Source organism: Ictalurus furcatus, chromosome 1 (genome assembly GCF_023375685.1).
Source record: "Ictalurus furcatus strain D&B chromosome 1, Billie_1.0, whole genome shotgun sequence".
NCBI lineage: Eukaryota > Metazoa > Chordata > Actinopteri > Siluriformes > Ictaluridae > Ictalurus > Ictalurus furcatus.
In genome coordinates this window covers 3,332,364-3,339,236 of record NC_071255.1, presented here as the reverse complement: position 1 = coordinate 3,339,236, position 6,873 = coordinate 3,332,364, and the positions used below count along the sequence as shown (strand labels likewise).

General features: G+C 40.7%; 1 protein-coding gene across 1 annotated transcript in view; it reads right to left on the bottom strand.

Moving 5' to 3' along the window:
• srcin1b (SRC kinase signaling inhibitor 1b) overlaps positions 1-3,820 on the bottom strand; it is a 51,090-nt gene extending 47,270 nt beyond the window's left edge. The window contains exon 1 of the mRNA XM_053618212.1: positions 3,501-3,820. The gene's annotated coding sequence lies outside the window, so the exon portion shown is untranslated. The remainder of the gene's footprint in view (positions 1-3,500) is intronic.
• Positions 3,821-6,873: the final 3,053 nt, after the last annotated feature.

The following is a 6,873-nucleotide window of genomic DNA, read 5'->3' as shown; positions in this document are numbered from 1 at the left end:
GATGTGTGTTTAGTTTACGTCAGATTTAATGGGACCCCTGTCTTCCAAACAGTTCCACTTTCGACTCATCAGTCCACAGAACATTCTCCCAAAAGGTTTTGACAAAATTCAGATAGAGCCTTGATGTTCTTCTGGGTTAGCAGTGGTTTTCACCTCACTACTCTTCCATGGATTTCATTTTTGCCCAGTGTATTTCTGATAGTGGAGTCATGAACAGTGACCTTTACTGATGCAAGAGAGACCTGTAGTTCCTTTGTTGTTGTCCTTGGCTCTTTTGTGACTTGCTGGATGAGTCGTCGCTGTGCTCTTGGAGGAATTTTGGAAGGTCGGCCACTTCTGGGAAGGTTCACTACAGTGCAGAGTTGAGCCATTATCTCCAAATGGAAAGTTGATTTGATTGAACAGGGTTTTCAGTAATCAGGCCTGGTTGTGTCTAGTCCAGCTGAACCCCATTATGAATGCAGTTTCATAGATTTGGTGAATTAATAACTACGGGAGCAAATACATTTTCACACAGGCCCAGTTGGTATTGGATAACTTTTTTGCTTCAGTAAATAAAACTGTATTTTATGTTTACTCGGGTTGCCATTGTTTTATCTTAGATTTTGTTTTCATTTCTGGAACAATTTAGTATGAGATATACACAAAAGCAGAAGAAATCAGGATGGGGCAAATACTTTTTCACAGCACTATATACCTCAGCTCAAATATTCTCTCTCTCTCTCCTTCTCTCTTCTCTCTCTGTGTGTCTCAGTTTTTCCTTAGGGTATCTGAAGCTTCAAATCACATTTTTATTTGGAAACTTCTGAGGCAGGAAGACAGCATGACAGATGTCCAGCACTAGCAGGGTCCCCAAGTGTACGTTCACTACAACCCACACACACACACACACACACACACACACACACACATTTATATCTCAGAGATATTTTTTGAACCTTAATAGCACTACAGATGGACTGGCGTCATGTCCAGGGTGTATCCCCGCCTCACTTCCAAGATCCTTCCAAACCCTGATGGGCCTGGCAAAATGGGCCAAGCACAAAATGAATAAATAAACTAGCAATGACCTCCGACAGATGATATACAGGCTGTCAGGAAGCTGTGTTAGGTTCATGAATATGAAGAGGGTCCTGACTTTGAACGTCAGGATTGAGAGAGTACCTAATAAAATGGCAACCCAGTTTATTCATTTAACTAAGCATCATTACATCTAAACATATTTCTCCTCATCAAAATATCTCCCATAACAGGCTTTAATTGTGTAAAAACACATGCAAACTTAATAACAATACATCACTAAAGTATTAAGTAAGGGCAAGTATTAATCGGAAAAATCCATGATTTTTCGTATGAAAAAACAGCATTTCAAATGTTATCAAATGTGAGACAGCTGTCTGTGGTCCCTAATTTTGGAGAAATTTATACAGAACATCACATTTGTCTGTAGTATTTCTGTACTATGTGATAAAGATCATGATTTTTCAAAAAACGAAGTATTTACCATGATACGAATTATTCAGTATGAAAGGTAGCTATGCTTCTCCCTATCTCAGCTGTATTTCTGCCTCTTTTCCTCTTCCTGCTAGCATCAAAGAGTATCAAAGTGTGTGTGTATCTTTTTTGACGCGATTATACCAGTTCTGTTCTTACCAAGGTCTTCGTTCATCTCCTCCTTCTCCTCCTCCCTGCTGTCTGTCAAATCTTCTACGTCTTTATCATAAATCAGTCAGGCTTTCTGCTTCCTATCTTAGTTCTACTCTGTTATCTTCCAGTCGTCTCTCACTCTCTTTAATTCCCTTTGGCAGCCGCACTGTTCTATGTTGTTCCTCTGCTAAACTATCACCTGACCTCTCTTCCCTGCCCTTCATCCCTCATCTACATTTGTTTCCTTCACTTTTTTTTTGGCTCCCAATGGAGGAGCAGGACTGACGCTGTCCAGGCGCACCAGATCTGACAAGGTCTGCTTTTGCCATTTGTCTCTCCGTGCCTATGTCCAATCGCTGTAGTGACGTTTTCTGTAAGGAGTCTCCGGTGTCAGCATGTTGGAACACTTGGTACATTTTCTGCCATGGGAAAGTCTTCAGGACAGACAAGGTTACATTTTGACACCAATATAAAGGTTTAAAAACGCAAAATTTATAATATATATATATATATATATATATATATATATATATATATATATATATATATATATATATATATATATATATATTATAAATATATAAATAAATAAACGTCTTGAAAGGTATTATTTTGGATTTTGGATGTAGACATTATCCCCTACGCAACAGGAGAAATGGTTCACACACACTCTGTCCGCGCTTACGCTTTGCCTTCGTTTGCAGTAATTTACTAGATTTACTTTGATTATTTTCTATAGAGCAAGATCTCAATAGCTGCTGTGTATTTTTAAACTAACACAATTAGGCATTGTCATTAACTGTCCTGTCCTAACCGCAGTGCATGGGGCAGCATGATTCCTGCCCCAATGGGACTCTGTTAGTGTTTGTTGCAGTTCCTATTTTTGACCACTAGGATCCCATTTTTAACTTTCAGGAGCTAAATGGGGCGGTGAAACTAGCTGTCACGCAATTGTGCAACACCTTGGATCATCGATCACTCAGAAGAGGTCATTAGTCATTATTTCACCAGAATTCGAATGGAGTTGTGAGTAAGAACTTTACGAAAATTAATATTTGTTGAACGAAATACACTTCGTGTGATGAGACAGAGACTGATGACGCCGATAGTCAAAAAAAAACAAATCCACTCTGAAATTAAAGCTTCATGTCCAATAGAAATAAAATCCCATCTGTTTCTGTCTGTCTGTCTCGCTTCACTGTAACAGAAGGTCATTAGAACCTGCAACCTTCTGGTTCCACGCATTCATTCTCAGCTCGTCTTTGAATTCGCTGTCAGTGAGATGCAATGTCTTTTCTTCTTCTCTTTTCCACACACTGCTTTCTTTTCCTCTGCCAGTATCTCTCCATCACCACTTTGATGTTTGCCCGCAGAGCAATTTCTGCCAGTGCGCTCTCTCTCTCTCTCTCTCTCTTGCGCTCTCTCTCTCTCCCTCTCTCTCTCTCTCACTCTTTCTGCAGACGCACACATCTCTCTATCTCTCTCTCTCGCTTTCTCTCTCTCTCTCGCTTTCTCTCTCCCCCCATTTACACACATCTATCGGTGACATTCAGATTGTATTCAGGATCCATTAGAGTGCATTAAAACCCATAGCAGCTATACAGTACATCAACATGATAATATGGCAAGGCTGAAGTGCGTCTCTCTCACTCTTTCTCTCTCTCATATAATTGGGTATCCATTTCTCCAAGAGAAAGCAAGCGTAAAAAACCCAGAGCCATGCATTTCCACAGCTGATTACACTGCCCTGAGACCAGTTTGGCACTTTTCCACGTCCCCAGTTGGGGTACGATGCGAACCTGATCCCACATCACCATGAAATTGCACTCCAGTAGTCCTGCACCACTACATACCTGCTCGAGCTGTGGTTCCTCTCCTCCCTCTGATCCCTCCGTTCTCACACAGCCTTTTCTCCTTTCATCTTTCCCCTCCTAGTATCCATGTTCCTCTCTTTTTCCTCGCTTGCCTTCCATCTGTCTCTCAAACCCGTCTGTCCTAGGAAACCAGGGAGCACCGGTTGGTTGTCTGCTGGTCAGCGTGGTGCCCGTGTGTGCGTGTGTGTGTGTGTGTGTGTCAGAGAGTCAAACCCATTCTACTGCAGGGAAGGGGGCTTCAAGTCCGCATGGCACAGCCGGTCCTCATCTGATATTCCTGCAGAAGACACGTCCCTCGCCTCCCCCCAGCCCCCTTCAAGTGTTGATAGTGGAAAAACCCATTTCAGTACACACACAGCCTGAGGAAGACGGAGCGAGGAATGTACCATTCATGGGGTAAAAAGAAAGATGGGGGGGGATGATGATGGGAAAATTGCAGCAGATGAACAGGACAAGCAGGAGACATTTCCTCCGAGAGGCTCGCACAGAAAGCGCAACCGTGTCCTCATGGAAATGGACCGATGTGAAAATCTAATCAGGGACATTTTAACAGACTGCTTTTCTCATTGAAAATGCGTCTTTAATTAATAAAGATTAGTATATAATTATTCACGAAATAACGTTAAAAAAAATGATAAATTAGAAAATATCCCAGAAAACTCTTTTTGTTGGTTTTGAAAACCATTTCTGACTAAATATGTTCATTTCTGTGTATAGTACTAAGCTCCTGAAACGCAAGCCAAACGACGCAATTAAAAAGCAATTTAAAAGCAATTAGCTGGAACGCACAGGCTATAAATCGGATCTCTAATGCGCTTTTTTTCGCAGCGTTCTATTTTCAGAATTGAAGAAGGATCAGAGTTCGTGTGTGTTTGCTTACATACTGACTCGCAACGCAACAGAACACAACCGGATTTGTCCATCAGGTTCGTCGTCTAGCCGGTTAGTGTAGGAGATCAGCGGGGAAGAGAGATCGCGATAGACTTACCACCGGGACTGTAACTCAATCTAACATGAGGTCAGGTGTTGGCCTTGTCGGAGTCACAGGCAGCATAATGTTTCACCTGGAAAGCGGAGAAAGGTATCAGGTTAAATATGACCTCAGGGAAGAAATGCATATATATAATATGATATATATCTGGATAAAATATGAGCAGCTGTGACAAACATGTGGTGGGTGTGGCGTCTAGTAGACTTGCATTAGCGTGTGTAGAGTACAATGGACTCCTGACATGCTACTGATCCTATACAACAAGAAATAGACTTCTACTCAGAAACTCTTCTCCACGTAAAGTCCTCTGTCCTGAAGACGTTCCAGTGTCGAAAACTTACCGATACTGGAGACTCCTTCCATAAAGCGTAAAAAGTGTATGCGTAGATCATAGTGCAATCAATTGTTTATTGCTATTTATATTGATTATAGAGAAATGCTTGTACTCATTTGCATTTTTAATCGCTAAACTTTTATATGATGAATTGGATGAATATTTTAACGTACAGGTGCATTTCATGTAAGAAACAAGCTGCGAAGTTGAAATGTATTATTTTATTATAGCGGTTACCAACCTATAATAGAGGTCATAATCCCATGATTACATTACACTCTGACACAGTGGAACAACAGAAACCTAGAAAACAAGACATCATAATAAATCCATCCATCATCCCACTGTGACGCCCCTGGATATTCCATTCAATTTTATTTGTATAGCACTTTTAGCACTAGACGTTGCCTCAAAGCAGCTATACAGAAGCATATAAACACAGGATAGAGATTTTAAGTGTGTGAATTTATCCCTATTGAGCGTGCAGGTGGTGACGTTGGTGAGGAAAAACTCCCCGAGATGATATGAGGAAGAAACCTTGAGAGGAACCAGACTCAGAAGGGAACCCGTCCTCATCTGGGTAAATATATTGCATCATCACTGTTGTCCACTCTCTCTGACTGCTTGACATTTCTTTCATCAGCACAAAATGTTTATTATTATCACTAATATACTATTATCATAATGTGACACAGGTTTATTATAATGCGCTGTACACAAGCCTGTTACACGATTACATTAAAATACATCTCCATCTCATTGAAAAGTCCATGACATTTATGCAAATCGGTTTGCGAGGTTCCTCTACCAATACATTTAACCTCTTCAAACAGAGGCCTGTCTCCATGGCAACATCGCCAATGACAATCGACAATCTCAGGGAAGTAAGTAGAATTATTGAAGTCAAAAGGTCAGAGCACTTATGTTTCCAGCATAGCAGAGGTGCGTGGGTTATAGATTAAAAAATAAAAAATGACTAATGCGTGGCGGACTGGGAAAACCTTTCACACGGTCCAAATTTTTATTTGCAGTAATCCACAAGTTCTAATACGTGGTCTATGTCATTTTATATATATATATATCGTTTCACAAACCATGTGACAAAATGATCTGATGAGATGAGACCATGGTAGAACTTTTTGGGGACTACAAGATTAAGTACTGTGCAAGAAGTACCTTACCCCCCCCCCCCCCCCCCAGTAAAACGTACCAGCTCATTTCCTTATAAAACTGCACAAAGATTATACAGCTTATTGTCATACCAGACCTTGACTTTGTTTTGTTTATTACGGTTTTCTACTCTTTAAAGTAGGGTTATTTGTATAACAAGAGGCAGCTTTGCTTTACAGCATTTCTTTGCAGGTGCCAAGACATTTGCATAATACTATACAGCTCATCAACCAAAAAAAAAACAAACAAAAAAAACACCATACCTATGCTGAAGCATGGTGGTGGCAGCATGACGATATGAAGCTGCTCGTCTTCAGCTGGGACTGGGGCTCTAGTCAAGATAGATTACGTGGCGCAATCCATTATTCCCTCCAAGTCAAAAGTTTAAAAATGTGTGATTATTTAACAAGGAAAAATGTATCATTGATGACATTTATGTTTATAGCAGTTATGGAAGGAGTCTCCAGTGTCAGCGTGTTATAAGAGGTAGTAAGTTTATGGGAAAGGCTTATTCCACCGCATTTCTTGGTGCCATGATGAGCTGCATTTTAGAGAGAAAAAAAAAGTGAGAATGGTAAGGAAAGGACTGTTTATGTTTGTGGACATTCGACAACATGCTATTCAAATAAAATAAAAAAACGCTATGTGTCGTGCCGGTAGATGGTGACAACAGTAACGCCACTTCATCACACCACTCCCTCATCGATTATTTTCCCATAAGATCCTACCTTCAAATGTTTTCTTTCTTACTTAATGAAGTCTGTTACCTGTCCCAACCGGACAGCTTTAAAACGGTGTTCATGCTTGAACATTTTCCTTTAAGCCAGGCCGTCTTGCGCGATCATTTCAGCGGGACG